Source organism: Manis javanica, chromosome 2 (assembly GCF_040802235.1).
Source record: "Manis javanica isolate MJ-LG chromosome 2, MJ_LKY, whole genome shotgun sequence".
Classification (NCBI taxonomy): domain Eukaryota; kingdom Metazoa; phylum Chordata; class Mammalia; order Pholidota; family Manidae; genus Manis; species Manis javanica.
In genome coordinates this window covers 87,925,643-87,942,763 of record NC_133157.1, presented here as the reverse complement: position 1 = coordinate 87,942,763, position 17,121 = coordinate 87,925,643, and the positions used below count along the sequence as shown (strand labels likewise).

Sequence of the window (17,121 nt, the reverse complement as noted above, 5' to 3'; positions counted from 1 at the left end):
TTGCTCTCCTACCTTGAGTGTTTGAGAATCTCATTCTTCGGCTTAGTAAACAAGAACTCTGGCATCAGTGGGACCCACCTGCCCCCTTCTGGAACTCCAGCACACCTCGTCTAACCTGGTGCCTGGTTTACAGCTGCCAGGTTGCTGCCTGCCAGAAATGAGGGTCTACACCCTGGCTGCCCCCCACCCAGGCATCATCCTCTGGTCTGCTGGCCCATCCAGACTGATGCTACATCCTTTCCCCTGGGCTCCCCTCGCCTGAACTTCTCTAACCCCCTCACCCTGCAGCCACGCTACCCCAGCACTGACTACTCTAGATCTAAAATCATTAAGTTATTAAGAAAAAGTGGACCACGGCTTCAAAAGACCACCACTAAATAACAAATTAAGTCCTTGAGCCCTATCATAACTGTGGAAGAAATCTCAAGTTTTATGCAATTTAGGACTTGACTCAAAGACTACTGAATATAGTCCTAGAATTTACTAATATCATAACTTAATATAAATGTTTAGAAGATAAGCAAGTGTCTCTAAACGCTATAAAAATGGCTTAAACATAAAAATAACAATATAGAGTGATAAATTTTGAATAGGGAATGTATATGCTACCACAATTAGCTGTACCAAAGTAACCTATTAAACCTAGGAGGAAAACAAATTTGCAGGCTATATATCGGCAGTTTGCTTGTCTCATTTATCTTATACTCAGACTGCTCTGACCACAGAAAAATGTTAGAAAGGATGGTTATTTTTCCAGGCTAGCCCTCAAAAGTACATTTAAACGGTGAAAGAGCTGAATACTATATGTCTGCCAGAAAATATAAATACTGGGTATCAAGATGTAACGAAAGTTGATACCAGTAAGACAGAAGGGCAACTTCCTCGTTTTTTAATATAAAAGGCAGATTTAAGGTGTAGTAATGGCAGGTAGAACTAGGAAATAGGAAGAGAAAAAGAATGACACTTACTGAATGCTCAATTCATGGCAGCTACTGTACCTAACCCAAAATTAAAAGGCAGCTCAGTGTGAACCTAGAACTTTTGAACGTCATCCATTATACACTGGCCTCTTCCAAATAACTGGTTTTACAATTGGAAATTAATGTTTGCACCTACTAGTGTAGTAACACATCGCCTCCGTTATAAAGTTTTATTATAAAGTTTATAAAAGTAAAAAGAAAAAGTGACAATCATATCTACAACAAATATTATTCCAAAAAACCCTCTGTTCACTAAAATATTAATAAATTTAACAGTTAATGTGACTACATGCTTCATTTTTTAAAAATCTTGACTGAAAAGCCTAGTTGTAAATTCAGCTATTGGATTAAATTCAAATTCTTCATTTTAATGTGTGGCATTGCTAAAAAAGGTAACTTCACACCACGATATGTAAAAGCAAAGGCACGGATGATTCACTCAATTTTTAATACCATCAGATAATGTGCTATGTTTGGTTAGGAAATTTCCAACTTTCCAAATATTCATCAGATGTTAAAAACGAATGGTTAAATGCTGCATATTTTTAAAACATTTAGCAAATGCATTCAAAACCCACTGAAACTGTTTAGATGATTTTAAAGCAGGCTATAAAATTTTGTTTTGTGGCTATTTACATAACACTTTACTTTGAAAACTGGTTACTAAAGGGAAGTGACTATTCATTCTACCTTTTCAGTAGGAAATTTGGTTTCAGGGTAACCAAAGAGCCCCACTTAGATAGGGGAAAGCTCAATCCCCATGAAAGAAAACCAGCTAATAAATGGATCATGGAATCACTAGAAAAACATTACAATGAAACCCTAATAAAATTACTTTTGTCAGTCCCTCCCTGCCTCTGACCTGTAGATTAGGGAGGAGATGCTATGAAATATCCAAGACCTGAAAGGACCAGCCAGGGGACTACAGCGCAAGAGTGGTGCTGAGAGAGCACCTTCCTTATTTACTGAGCCAATACATGTTATCAACAATAGACTTCTGTGTGGGGGACCTAATAGACAACCATTAACTAACTCTAAACTTAATCCTCGGCAGTCTCCAGTTTCGTGGGGCAGGACATCTTACAAAGTATTGAAACAATAGCAAGGGCAATTAGGCAACGGAAACTGTTTTGGTCTTGTTTGTTCTGTTCCTGATCACTTATCAGTAATTACAGGAAAAATAATCAACTCATATATGATTATACATTTGATTTCTATACTTGATATATTAATCCCACATTTCCCCCTTATTTTTTTTTAATAAAATGTTGAAGTAGTGGGTAAATGTAATAAAGATTAGTTTCTAATAGAAAGCTTTTTAACACAGTTCACTTTTTCATAAAAGATAACCTATTTTTTATTTTTTAATTTTTTAAATCTTGTGATGTAATATAAAGATGGAAAGTAGAGTTTAGTGCAGTAGGAAAGCAAGTGTAGGTGGTCAGGTACGTGCCTTATAGACTAGGTATTGATCCGAGCTAGACAAGGGCAACAAAACAGCCATTGGTACAGAAGCCTTCTCTCAAAACTGGGGGGGTGAGGTTCTAAGCCTCACCTCAGTTGACCCCCAATTACTCACCTGATGGCCCCCCTGCGACTGTGCCTGTCTTAGGTTGTTCCTCCCTTGAGGAATCTTACCCGTCTCTGGCTAACCAGCCATCTTCGGGGCCATACAGGGAGATATGAAGTTGGTAAGTGAGAGAGAAGCAATATTCTTTGAAAAGGTTAGCTTCTTACTTCTTTGCAGATTTATGCCCCGTGGCTTCTATGTCCAGCACATGTCTTGAGGTATCTTTACCAGCTGGAAGGATTATGATACACAGTAATTTTAAGTATGAGGCACGAATTCTAGTAAAGGACTGTATTTAGGAAGGAAAAAGAAAAGCTATAGAAGTAGCAAAGGAAGAAAATATGAGATTATTTCTTTGATACTTCTTGTAATGTAAGCATGTATACGTTTTAACAAACTAATTAAATTACGTACACACATTAACAGAACAGGAATACAGATGCATAACAAAAGCAGACCTACAATTACAGGCCATATCCAATGAAACCAAGAAAACCAGTTAGGTAACCCAGGCATTTGTGAAAACTTATTAATAATATGATGAATATTGTCTAATTGATTTTGAATAGTTTGAGAAAAATCAGACAAATTGAAACAACACATTCCTGGAAACTGCTCACATCCCATATGGTCTTTTAGAAAGAGTTGTCTCTGTTGTACTTTCAAAAATACATGTGGTTTTGGGAGGAGATTTCTGCTGCTCTACTCATGCCACCCTCTTGGCTCCACCCCCCAAATGGTCTTCTAACAGCAGACCGTCTATAGTAACATGATTCTGAAGCACAACTCACACTTCTCCTAGCTCTTGATTGAGTTCAGATAATATAGAAGCAGTCAAATTCGTTGTCTTATTGTAAACACAAGTCAGCTTAGATATTTCTTTTTGCATTCCACCAACAAGCCCAGGAACTGGCAGGATGAATGCAGCTGCAACTGCAACAGAGGTGGGATCTAAAAGCTTCAAATTGTCCTTACAATCAGACGGCAGAACTCGGAGAAATCTTTCATGACTATTTCCGGGATAATCTATTAGAGCAGGAAGAATGCATCCCACGCCACATATGCTTTGATAATGTGAAGAGAGGGCTTAGGGTGTGGACTTGCACCACCTGCCCTGCCCCTAAGGTGGGCTGGGTTGCTGTCTGTTTGCTAGGGCTGTTTACAGTGAAGTCACGGGTTGTGCTGAGATACCCTTCTTTATTTGCAGAACACCCAAACATTCCAGGCCAGGTTGCTCCTGGCCTTTCGAGCTTTAACTGATCTCACTGAAGAATGACTCTAGAGCTGAATGTTTAACACAGAGTTTTGATAGGGGGTTTCCTTGCATGTAGTTACATTGCTCTGACTGCAAATATCCTGCCTTGCTTTTTCCGGAGGCCCTGACCCTATTCTGTCTAAGCTCAAGATCCCTGTTCGGGAGCCACTTGTCAGTCCCTCCCTGCCTCTGACCTGCAGATAAGGGAGGAGACGCAATGAGATATCGAATACCCGTAAGGACCAGCCATGGGACTCAAAACATAACAGCGCAAGAGGGGTGCTGAGATGACATGATATTGTACATAAAAAACCCTAAATAGATATAATATCTGAATTCACCAAAGTTGCAGGATTAATACACAGAAATCTGTGGCATTCCTATACACTACAATGAACTAGCAGACAGAGAAATAAGGAAAACAATTCAATTCACAATTGCATCAAAAAGAATTAAATACCTAGGAATAAACCTAACCAAGGAAGTGAAAGACCTATACTCTGAAAACTACAAGATACTCATGAGAGACATTAAAGAAAATACCAATAAATGGAAACACATCCCATGCTCATGGATAGGAAGAATTAATATTGTCAAAATGAGCATCCTACCTAAAGCAATCTATAGATTCAATGCAATCCCTATCAAAATACCAACAGCATTCTTCAATGAACTAGAGAAAATCATCCTAAAATTCATATGGAACCACAAAAGACTTCGAATAGCCAAAGCAATCCTGAGAAGGAAGAATAAAACGGGGAATTACACTCCCCAACTTCAAGCTCTACTACAAAGCCACAGCAATCAAGACAGTTTGGTACTGGCACAAGAACAGACCTATAGACCAATGGAACAGACTACAGAGAGCCCAGATATAAACCCAACTATATATGGTCAATTGATATATGATAAAGGCCATACAATGGCCATACAATGGGGAAATGACAGTCTCTTCAACAGCTGGTGTTGGCAAAACTGGACAGCTACATGCAAGAGAATGAAACTGGATTATTGTTTAACCCCACACACAAATGTAAACTCAAAATGGATTAAAGACTTGAATGTAAGTCATGAAACCATAAATCTCTTAGAAGACAACACAGGCAAACATCTCCTGAATGTAAGCATGAGCAACTTCTTCCTGAATCCATCTCCTCGAGAAAGGGAAACAAAAGCAAAAATGAACTCATGGGACTATATCAAACTAAAGTTTTTGTATGGAAAAGGACATCATCAACAAAACAAAAAGGCATCCTACAGTATGGGAGAATATATTTGTAAATGACATATCTGACAAGGGGTTAACATCCAAAATATATAAAGAACTTACACACCTCAACACCAAAAAAGCAAATAACCCGATTAACATATGGGCAGAGGATGTGCAGAGACAGTTCTCCAAAGAAGAAATTCAGATGGCCAACAGACACATGAGAAGATGCTCCACATCACTAATCATCAGGGAAATGCAAATTAAAACCACAATGAGTTATCACCTCACACCAGTTAGGATGGCCAGCATCGAAAAGACTAAGAACAACAAATGCTGCCGAGCATGCGGGGAAAGGGGAACCCTCCTACACTGCTGGTGGGAATGCAAGCTAGTTCAACCATTGTGGAAAGCAATATGGAGGTTCCTCAAAAAACTAAAAATAGAAATGCCATTTGACCCTGGAATCCCACTCCTTGGAATATACCCAAAGAATACAACTTCTCAGATTCAAAAAGACATATGTACCCCTATGTTTATCGCAGCATTTTTTACAATAGCCGAGATATGGAAGCAAACTAAGTGTCTGTCAGCAGATGAATGGATAAAGAAGATGTGGTACATAAACACAATGGAATACTATTCAGCCATAAGAAACAAACAAATCCTACCATTTGCAACAACATGGATGGAGCTGGAGGACATTATGCTCAGTGAAATAAGCCAGGTGGAGAAAGACAAATGCCAAATGATTTCCCTCATTTGTGGAGTATAACAATGAAGCAAAACTGAAGGAACAAAATAGCATCAAACTCACAAACTCCAAAAATGAACTAGTGGTTACCAAAGGGGAGGGGTGTGGGAGGGCAGGTGGGGAGGGAGGGAGAAGGGGACTACGGGATATTATGTTTAGTACACATGGTGTGGGGGATCATGGGGAGAATAGTGTATCACAGAGAAGAGAAATAATGGATCTCTGGCATCTTGCTGCACTCACTGATGGACAGTGACTGCACTGGGGTATGCGTGGGGACTTGATAATATGGGTAAATGTAGTAACCGCATTGTTCTTTCATGTGAAACCTTCATAAGAATGTATATCAATCACACCTTAAAAAAAATAAAAAATAAAAAAGTGGTGTTGAGAGGGCACCCTTCATATTGACTGAGCAAATACATGTTAACAATAGAATTCTGTGTAGAGGACTTAATAGACAACCATTAACTAACTCTAAACTTAATCCTTGGCAGTCTCAAGTTTCCTGGGGTGAGACGTCTTACAAGATATTGAAACAATAGCAATGGCAACTAGGTCACAAAAACTGTTTTGGTCTTGTTTGTTTTGTTCCTGATCACTTATCAGGAATTACAGGAAAAATAATCAAGTCATGTATGATTTACATTTGTTTTCTATACTTGATTTATATATTAATCCCACAACTTTATTTAAGCAAGTATTAGTAACTGTTGTTGAAAATACTAGACACATAGTTGATGGCAAACTGAACATATGTATAGTTCTAAAATAGTACCACACAGTGTATTTCAAGTCACAAGAAAAAAAAAAAACATACACGGAGGGATTCAATGGCAAGCGCCTCATCCAGTGGTCATTTTTAGCATAATTAATGGAAATTTAGGAATTCTATGTTTTCTGAAGTGACACAACATATACTACTTACCAATACGCAAGGCTGTAGATGCAATTTCCATCCAGTTCACAGGAAATCTAAGTTTAAAAATGCCACAAGGAAGAAAACTGGAGAAATTCAAAAGGTGGAATATTCTACAAGGTTACAGGTCTGGTCTCTTCAATAAATCAGTGTTGGTGAAAAGGGCCCCTGTGTGAGAGAGATGAAGGGCACAACCCCACCTGCAGTGTATGGCCCTGGCTCCGGTACTGGTATGGACACTTGGGGTCAACTAGGGAGATAAGAATATCACGCGGGTATGAAGATGGTAGCACACAGGCACCCCAATGGAAGAACACATCACTGACTGGAAAAACGAGGGGACAAACTACTGGTGAACTAAAACATGCAACACACACATACACAGGTATGTGCCTGCTTCTAAAAGGGCAGGTTTTTTCAAGCAAATTTTTCTAAATTTCTCAAGGGTACAAATAGGGGTTTTGTACATGCCACCATTACTTTACAACAAAATGACAAAACAAGTTTCCAGCTTTTATTTTTAAAATACCTACTTAGTCTTTCTAATCAAGGAAGTGAAGACCTATACACTGAAAACTACAAGACATTCATGAGAGACATTAAAGAAGATACCAATAAATGGAAACACATTCCATGCTCATGGATAGAAGAATTAATATTGTCAAAATGGCCATGCTGCCTAAAGCAATCTACAGACTCAATGCAATACCTACCAAAATACCAACAGCATTCTTCAACGAACTAGAGAAAATAGTTCTAAAATTCATATGGAACCACAAAAGATGCCGAATAGCCCAAAACAAACCTGAGAAATGCTCCCCAACTTCAAGCTCTACTACAAAGCCACAGTAATCAAGACAATTTGGTACTGGCACAAGAACAGACCCATAGATAAATGGAACAGAATAGAGTCCAGATATAAACCCACACATATATGGCCAATTAATATATGATAAAGGACCCATGGATATACAATGGGGAAATGACAGACTCTTCAACAACTGGTGTTGGCAAAACTGGACAGCTACATGCAAGAGAATGAAACTGGATTATTGTCTAACCCCATACACAGAAGTAAACTGAAAATGGATCAAAGATTTGAATGTAAGTCATGAACCATAAAACTCTTAGAAGAAAACATAGGCAAAAATCTCTTGGACATAAACATGAGCAACTTTTTCCTGAATGCATCTCCTCAGGCAAGGGAAACAAAATAAAAAATGAACAAATGGGACTACGTCAAGCTAAAAAGCTTCTATACAGCAAAGGACACCTTCAGCAGAACAAAAAGGCATCCTACAGTATGGGAAAATATATTTGTAAATGACATATCCGACAAGGGGTTAACATCCAAAATACATAATGAACTCAGATGTCTCAACACGCGAAAAGCAAATAACCAAATTACAAAATGGGCACAGAATAGGAACAGACACTTCTCCAAGAAGAAATTCAGATGGCCAACAGGCACAGGAAAAGATGCTCTGCATCACTGATTATGAGGGAAATGCAAACTAAAACTGCAAGATATCACCTCACACCAGTTTGGATGGCCAACATAGAAAAGACTAGAAACAACAAATGTTAGTGAGGATGCGGAGAAAGGGGACGCCTCCTACACTGCTGGTGGGAATGCAAGCTAGTTCAACCATTGTGGAAAGCAATATGGAGGTTCTCAAAAAACTAAAATAGAAATACCATTTGACCCTGGAATCCCACTCCTATGAATTTACCCAAAGAATTCTCAGATTCAAAAAGATATATGCACCCCTATGTTTATCGCAGCACTTTTTACAATAGGAAAGATATGGAAGCAACCTAAGTGTCCATCAGTAGATGAATAAAGAAGATGTGGTATATATACACAATGGAATACTATTCAGCCATAAGAAAGAAACAAATCCTACCATTTGCAACAACATGGATGGAGCTGGAGGACATTATGCTCAGTGAAATAAGCCAGGCAGAGAGAGTCAAGTGCCAAATGATTTCCCTCATTTGTGGAGTACAACAATGAAGCAAAACTGAAAGAACAAAATGGCAGCAGACTCAGAGACTCCAAGAAGGAACTAGTGGTTACCAAAGGGGAGGGGTATGGGAAGGCAGGTGGGGAGGCAGGGAGAAGGAGATTGTGCGGTATTATGTTTAGTATACATGGTGTGGGGGATCACGGGGAGAACAGTATAGCACAGAGAAGGCAAATAGTGGATCTCGGGCATCTTGCTGCACTGATGGACAGTGACTGCATTGGAGTTTAGGTGGGGACTTGATAATATGGGTAAATGTAGTAACCACATTGTTTTTTCATGTGAAACCTTCCTAAGAGTGTATATCAATAATACCTTCATAAAAAATAAATTAAAAAAGGAAAAAAAAGAAAGACTAATAGGTTAAGAAAACTTTGTCCTTTAACAATCAGAAAACAAAATTCTAATTTTGCTGTGTACCCGATAATCAAGACTCATTTCCTTTCATTTCACATAGCATGACCATATCAATTCTTCCACAAACTTTCTACAAGTTTCTTTTTTAGAGTTCTCCCTCTTTAAATAACCAGCTGTACCTTAGAACAGTTACCTTCTTTCACCGTTAATAAAATGCATTTCCATTCCTTAGACTTTATCTTATCAAAACACACATATTTTTTAGCATGCAGAGATGTTTTCCTTATTGTTTTAACTACTTTTAATTAGAACTCAAAACCATTAGAAACTTTAGTTTTCAGTGAACATTGAGAAGTAAACTATTATAAACTATAACACCATTCTTTAAACTGATGGAGCTAAAGGGTATTATGCTCAGTTAAATAAGCCAGGTGGAAAAAGACAAGTATCGAATGATTTCACTCATCTGTGGAGTATAAGAAGAAAGAAAGAAAAAAAAACCTGAAGGAACAATACAGCAGCAGACTGACAGACCCAAGAATGGACTAATAGTTACCAAAGGGAAAGGGGCTGGGGAGGATGGGTGGAAAGGGAGGGATAAGGGGGAAAAAGGGGCATTACAATTCGTACACATACTGTAGAGGGGGGTACACAGGCAAGGCAGTATATACAGACAAGACAAGTAGTGATTCTATAGCATCTTCCTATGCTGATGGACAGTGACTGCAATCGGGTATGCGGGGGTAACTTGGTGATGGGGGGAGTCTAGTAAACATAATGGTCCTCATGTAATTGTACATTAATGATACCAAAAAAAACAAAAAGAAAAAAAATGTAAAAGCCTTTTACAAAACTGTAAGGCAGAGACAAGCATTACACTAGACAAATGAATAGGCAATTTTACAGAGGAAAATACCAATAGCCGAAAAGCACGTTCAGATGTACCAAAAATAAAAATACTAACAACAACAACAAAAAAACAGCAACAGACTTGTAGACTCCAAGAAGAGACTAGTGGTTACCAAAGGGATGGAAGTGGGGAGGGTGGGTGTGGTGGAACGGAGAAGGGGATTAAGGGGCATTATGATTAACACACATAATGTAGGGGGGTCATGGAGAAGGCTGTATAGCACAGAGAACAGTACCTTTATAGCATGCTAGTATGCTGATGGACAGTGACTACCATAGGATGTGTGTGTGGGGGGGGGTACTTGATGATATAGGTGAATGTGATAATCAGAATGTTGCTCATGTGAAACCTTTATAAGATTGTATATCAATGATATCCCAATAAAAAATAGAGAAATTTAGAAAAAAATCAACCATCATGACCAAGTGGGTTTATTCCAGGAATGCAAGGACGGTACAGTATTCATAAATCAATCAACATCATATACCACATCCGTAAATGCAAGGGCAACAATCACATGCTGAAGAGGCATTTGACAAAATCAAACAACAATACATGCTGATGAGGCATTTGACAAAATCAAACATCCATTCAGGATAAAAACTCTCAGGAAAATCGATACAGAGGGCAAACAAGTACCTCAACATAACAAAGGCCATATATGACAAACCAACAGCTAACATCATACTTAACAGTGAGAAGTTGACAGCTTTTCCTCTATGACCGGGAAAAAGACAAGGATGCCCACTCTCCCCACTTTTATTCAACATAGATCTGGATGTCTCAGCCACGGCAATCAGACAACACAAAGAAATAAAAGGCATCCAGAGTGGTAAAGAAGAAGTTAAACTGTCACTGTTTGCAGACAACATGATATCATACAGAGAAAACCCTAAAGACTCCACCAAAAAGTTACTAGAATACCTGAATTCAGCAAAGTTGCAGGATACAAAATTAATACAAAGAAATCTGTTGCACTCTTATATACTAACAATGAATTAGAAGGAAGAGAAATCAGGAAAACAACTCCAGTAAGAATTGCATCAAAAAAATAAATAAAATTCCTAGGAATAAATCTAGCCAAGGAGACGAAAGACCTATACTCTGAAAACTGTAAGACACTCATGAGAGGAATTAAAGGAGGCACCAAAAAATGGAAATCTATCCAGTGCTCACGGATAGCAAGTATTAATGTTGTCATAATGGCCATCCTGCCCAAAGCAATTTACAGATTCAATGCAATCCCTATGAAAATTCCAACAGCATTCTACAGTGAACTAATAAAACAAACTGATCTAAAATTCATTTGGAATCACAGAAGACCCCAAATAACAAAAGCAACCCTGAGAAAGAACAAAGCTGCACAGATTACACTCCCTAACTTCCAGCTCTACTATAAAGCTATAGTAGTCAAAACAATTTGGCACTGACACAAGAACAGACCCACAGATCAATAGAACAGAATACAAAGTACCCAGATTTAAACTCACACATATATAGTCAATTAATACATGATAAAGAAGTCATGAATATACAATGGGGAAAAGACAGCCTCTTCAACAGCTGTTGTTGGCAAAACTGGACAACTCAACTACACATAAGAGAATGAAACTGGATTATTGTCTAACTTCATATGCAAAAGTAAACTCAAAATGGATCAAAGACCTGAATGTGAGTCATGAAACCATAAGACTCACAGAAGAAAATATAGGCAAAAATCTCTTGAATATAAACATGAGTAACTTTTTCCTGAACACATCTCCTCAGGTAAGGGAAACAAAAGCAAAAATGAACAAATGGGACTACATTAAACTAAAAAGCTTCTGTACAGCAAAGAACACCTTTAGAACAAAAAGGCATCCTACAGTACGGGAGAATAAATTCATAAACAACTCATCTGATAAGAGGTTAACACCCAAAATACATAGGGAGCTCATATACCACAATACCCAAAAAACAAATAACCCAATCAAAAAATGCACTGAGCATCTGAACAGACACATCTCCAAAGAAGAAATACAAACGGCCAACAGGCACGTGAAAAGATGCTCCACATCACGAATCATCAGGGAAATGCAAATTAAAACCACAATGAGATACCACCTTACACTAGTTAGTAGGGCCACTAGTCAAAAGACCACAAATGCTGGCGAGGATGCAGGGAAGAGGGGAACCCTCCTAAACTGTTGGTGGGAATGTCAACTGGTTCAACGGTTCTGGAAAGCAGTATGGAGGTTCCTCAAGAGTGAAAATAAATACTGTTTGACCCAGTAACTCCACTCCTAGGAAGCTACCGAAAGAAAACAAGATCCCTGATTCAAAAAGACATATGCAACCCTCATGTTTATCGCCGCACTGTTTCCAAGATTTGGAAGCAACCTAAGTGTCCACCAGCTTCCTAGGATGAAGATGTAGTACATATAAACAATGGAATATTATTCAGCCATAAAAAGAAAAGAAATTCTGCCATTTGCAACAACATGGACAGATCTAGAGGGTATTATGGTAAGTGAAATAAGCCAGGCGAAGAAAACAAATACCTTGATTTCACTTGTTTGTGGAATATGAAAACAAAGCAGAACAGAAAGAACAAGACAGCATTAGATTCAGCTACTGAGAAGTGACTAATGGATACCATGGGGGATGTGAGTGGGTGGGGAGTAGGGGCACTGTTGAATCACTGTTGATGTACATTTGATGATAAAAAAAATTTGTTTTACATACTGAAATAAACATAATGATGTAAGTAGGTTTAAAGTAAAAGGATAGAAACGACATAGCATGTACACACTAGTTAAGAGAAAGCTGGAGTAGCAGTATTCATATCAGAGAAAGTGGACTTTAAAGCAAGAAAAATTACCAGAAATAAAAGGGTCACTATATAACAATAAAAGGGTCAATTCACTAAGAAGACATAACAATCCTAAATGTGTACGCATCCACCTAATGAAATAGTCTCAAAGTAAATGAAGCAAAAAATAACTTAAAGGAGAAGTAAATCCACAAATACAGTTGGAGACGTCAATTCTCCTCTACTGGTAATCAACAGAACAAGTAGGCAGAAAATCAGCCAGAATATCAAAGAAATGCACAACTATTAGCCTACTGGATTTAACTGACATTTACAGAACATTCTACACAACAGCAGGATATACATTCTTTTCCATGTATACATGGAAAATTTGCCAAAAAGAACGTATCAACCTTAATTAATGCAAAAGAACTGAGACTATACAAACTATGTTCTGTGGCAGTAATGAATTGAATTAGAAATCATTAACAGACAGACAACTGCAAAATACACAAGGACTTGGAAATTAAAACAGTTCTAAATAAGTCATAAATCAAAGACTAAGCCTCAAGAGAAATTGTAAAATATTTTAAACTGAAGGAAAATGAGCAATAGTATCAGAATTTGTGGGGTGCACACTTGTGGAGTCCTTCGTATGGAGGAAAACATGAGCATTAATAAGTGCTTATATTAGAAAAGAAAGGTCTCAAGTCAACAATTCAAATTTCCACTTCAAGAAACTACAAAGGGGCAAAACAAAGGCAAACTTAGAAAGGAAATAACCGAAATCAATGAAATTGAAGTAGGTAAAAAACAGGGAAAAAAATTAATGAAACGAAATTCTGGTTCTCTGAAATAATAAAACTGATAAACCTCTAGCCAAACTGACAAGGAAAAAAAGACAAAAGGCACAAATTACCAATATCAGGAATGAAGGAGGAGTTATTACTACAGCTCCCACAGATATTAAGGGACTATGTCAAAAAACTGTATGCATATAAACTACCAAAACTCACTCAAGAAGAAAAATAACATGAACAGCTCTGTATTAAAAACATGAAAACCTTAGTTAGAAACCTGAAAATTTTTTCTAAGGAATAATCCTGGAGTTATTTAAAATAGGAACTATTTTATTGGACTCAGAGGAAAAACTCACATATAACTTAGGGTTTTCCTCTTTTAATGTATACTTGCATTCATTCAGTGGCTTTACAATTCAAAACTCTAATTTGTTTGCTATAAAACATACAGATATCCACTGATAGGAATAGAAAAGAATACATACTGTGCTGTATTCAATTCAAACTTTATCAATACTTCTTGATCTCTCATTAATGTGGACACTATGGCCTCTCTTAAAGGATCTGTGCTTATCCAAGCAAATCAAAGATACTTTGTATTTATACCATGTAAATGATTGACTATACAAGACCAAACTACTACTTGAATAAGTATTCAATGACATATAGACTAATGATTAAATAATATAAAGCAGAAACCTCACTTCAAATAACTGAAGTGATCCTTCAAAGTTGTATAAAAATCAAGTATCTGATTTGAATAAAATGCTGAGAAGTGCTAGAGAAGTATATTATATATGAGTTGAATCATATGAAACTGCCAATTATCAACTGGTTTAACCTAGAATAACATAAGCATTCCTTGTTTTATGTATAAGATTCAGTGTTTTCTGATGTACAGTGACAGGGTATGGGGAGGGATAAGGGTGAAATGTAATAACCATATTATTTTTCTTGTGAAACCTTCATAAGAGTGTATGTCAGTACCTTAATAAAAAAAAAGTAAAAACAAAATCATACAAGTGCATTCTCAGGACTAATTTTTTCTATAAGGGATAGATGCTCTCCTGATCTGTCCTTCTACATTTAATCTTAAAATCTTTTTTTCAGTGGTTAGCTGTACTGATCACTTGCAAACTTGCATTTTTTTCTGCTTTTGGTACAATATATAAAACGAGCAGAATTAGCGTGCTATGTCTGTATAAAAAAGAGAAAAAAACCATAACTGTAGGTATATGTCTTCTTTCACCAAATTATAAAATCAGAACTAATAGCTAGTAATTAAACATTTATCATTGTCAATTAAAAAAAAAAAAGAGTCAGTGTTCTCAAGAGTGCTAGTTACTCCTACCAGAATGATATTATAATGAATTACCTTGGATGTTGGGGACTGAAGTTCATTCAATATTTGCCAAATGTACTCTGGAGATTTTTCACCACAAAGGTTATTTGCAAATCTAGGATATGAACATATACTAGGAAAGTACTTTACATGGCTACAGAACGTTTGTTTTACTTTTACTTTTCCAGAGTCTTATTTTTAATTCTTAAAAAAACATAAGTGCTGTTATCTGAAGCATGGATTCACTATAGAATAAGGATTAAGACCCACGAATGCTCAAAATATTGAAGACACTGCAACAAAATTTCTAAGATCAGGTCATTCATTGATCAAAACCCTTCAGCATCTTCCTATGTCCCAGTTTCGAAGTCCTTACTATGTATGACCTATAGTCATTACCTATTACTCTCTTCCCTCTATTCCAACAACCCTGAGAGTCTTGCTGTTCCTCAAACATAAAAATACACTCCTTCCACAGGGCCTTTGATTAAAACTGTTCCCGCTGTTAGGAATGTTTTTCTCAAAGATATCCACATGGCTCACCTCCTCATCTCCTTCAGATGTTTGCTTAAATGTCATCTTCTCAAAATGGTCTTTTCTGACCAACCTATTAAACGTACCTCTACTAAAAGTCACTGTACATTTTTTTTCCTGGTTTATTGTCTGTCTTTCCCCAATAGAATATAAACTACAAGGAAGAGGCCTTTGTTATTTATTGCTATGACCCCGGTCTTGAAAAGGAGCAGGCTCTCAGGAAGAATCTGCTAAAGATGCTGCAAAAAGACTACATATGCTTCCAATTAAAACTTCTGCCACAGATAGTAAAAAAGGCTAAGAAAATAGTTTTGTTTGGAATCATGCACGCTGTGCTACTTAGAATGAAACAACTACCCTTTAGAAGAAAATATGTCAATAAAATACACTAACGAACGAGTGGACTCCCTAAAGACAAAACATTAATTCTAACTGCACGCATGCTGCAAGTCTGTGGGTACTGAATGCTTCGGCTTATCACACGAAACTTTAGCTAAATCATTTCCACACGAACCAAGAAATTCCGCCTAGAAAAGGAAAAATGAAAGCGTTGTTAACCAATTAATGATATACGAAAATTAGGAAATGCACAATATATGAATCCAAGCCTCACAGTACAGAACATAGGAACCGGCGAGTGTTTGCCCCCAAGAAACACCGAGCGAGAAAGTCCAAGATGGACTGCACCCCTTTTCTTGCAGCCAAGCACGGTATCAACAATCAGTCCGAGGTGAAGCGGGCATGCGGTTTGGGAGCGCAAGGCCGGGACTCCGTGCAAACGAGGTAGGGGCGTACGCGGGCCACCCTCCTCTCTAAAGTTTTTTGCTCAAAAGAAAAAAAGGAGTGCTGACTGCTCCTACCGGTTCTCTAGAGGCTTCGGGTACAGCTGATGAGGGCAGACCCCTCCCCGAAGGCAAGTCCAGGCCCCATCACGGCTCCCCAGCCTCCGGCTCACCCGGCTCCCGGTTGATCTCGATATCGAAGTGACACTGCGGCCGGTCCTGCGCCCCCATCGCGACCGAGGCAGGAGCTGGGGCCTACCCCGCGCCACTATCGACTAGCGCCGGCCTATCGCGACGGCACGGCAGGCCAAGCCAGGGTTCCCTCCCGCCTCTGGCCTCCCGGCTCCCAAGTACCGCGCAAACCTCTAAGGGTGAGCTCTTCACCTGGTTCGTCTCCGGCCTGAGGAGCGCCCGGTGAGGAGAAAAGAAAGCGCTGCCACAGCCGGCGGAGCCCAACGCCACTAACCGACCACCACCCCCTTGCGGGGGCCGGGCCTTGCAGACCACGCTAAACCCCGCGGGAGTCGGAACAAATACCGCGAGAGAACGGTCTCTCAGCGGGTTGTTAACGGACCCGGACACGAGCACGTGGGCGTGTCTGGGCGCTCTGGAGGAGCTTCCAGCAGCCGGCGCTCCGATACCTGAACTGGTCCTTTTCTGCCCCGCCTCTCTTCCCTGTTACCATTGGAGACAGTCGGGGAGTCTCCAATCGGGGAGTCCTGAATGCGCTTGCGCTCTCTATTTCCTCTCGTTCCTCCCGGAGGACCATGAGCTTCTGCGAAGTTTCCCGGTACCGTCAGGTTACTCTTTTGTTATCAGCTGCGAACGAACTGTGAAGATTAAGTCATTGAAGTTTAGTAAACCGACAGATCTTTTGGCTTATGTTCAAA

The 17,121-nt window shown here is 38.7% G+C and overlaps 1 long non-coding RNA gene across 2 annotated transcripts in view; it reads right to left on the bottom strand.

Annotated features, from left to right (window-relative positions):
- The window catches only part of LOC108396132 (uncharacterized), a 61,478-nt gene extending 44,631 nt beyond the window's left edge, over positions 1-16,847 (bottom strand). The window contains exon 1 of one of the 2 annotated variants that reach the window (XR_012127854.1): positions 16,616-16,847. This is a non-coding gene — a long non-coding RNA (uncharacterized lncRNA). The remainder of the gene's footprint in view (positions 1-16,615) is intronic. The other variant, XR_005057720.2, reaches the window with a different exon arrangement.
- Positions 16,848-17,121: the final 274 nt, after the last annotated feature.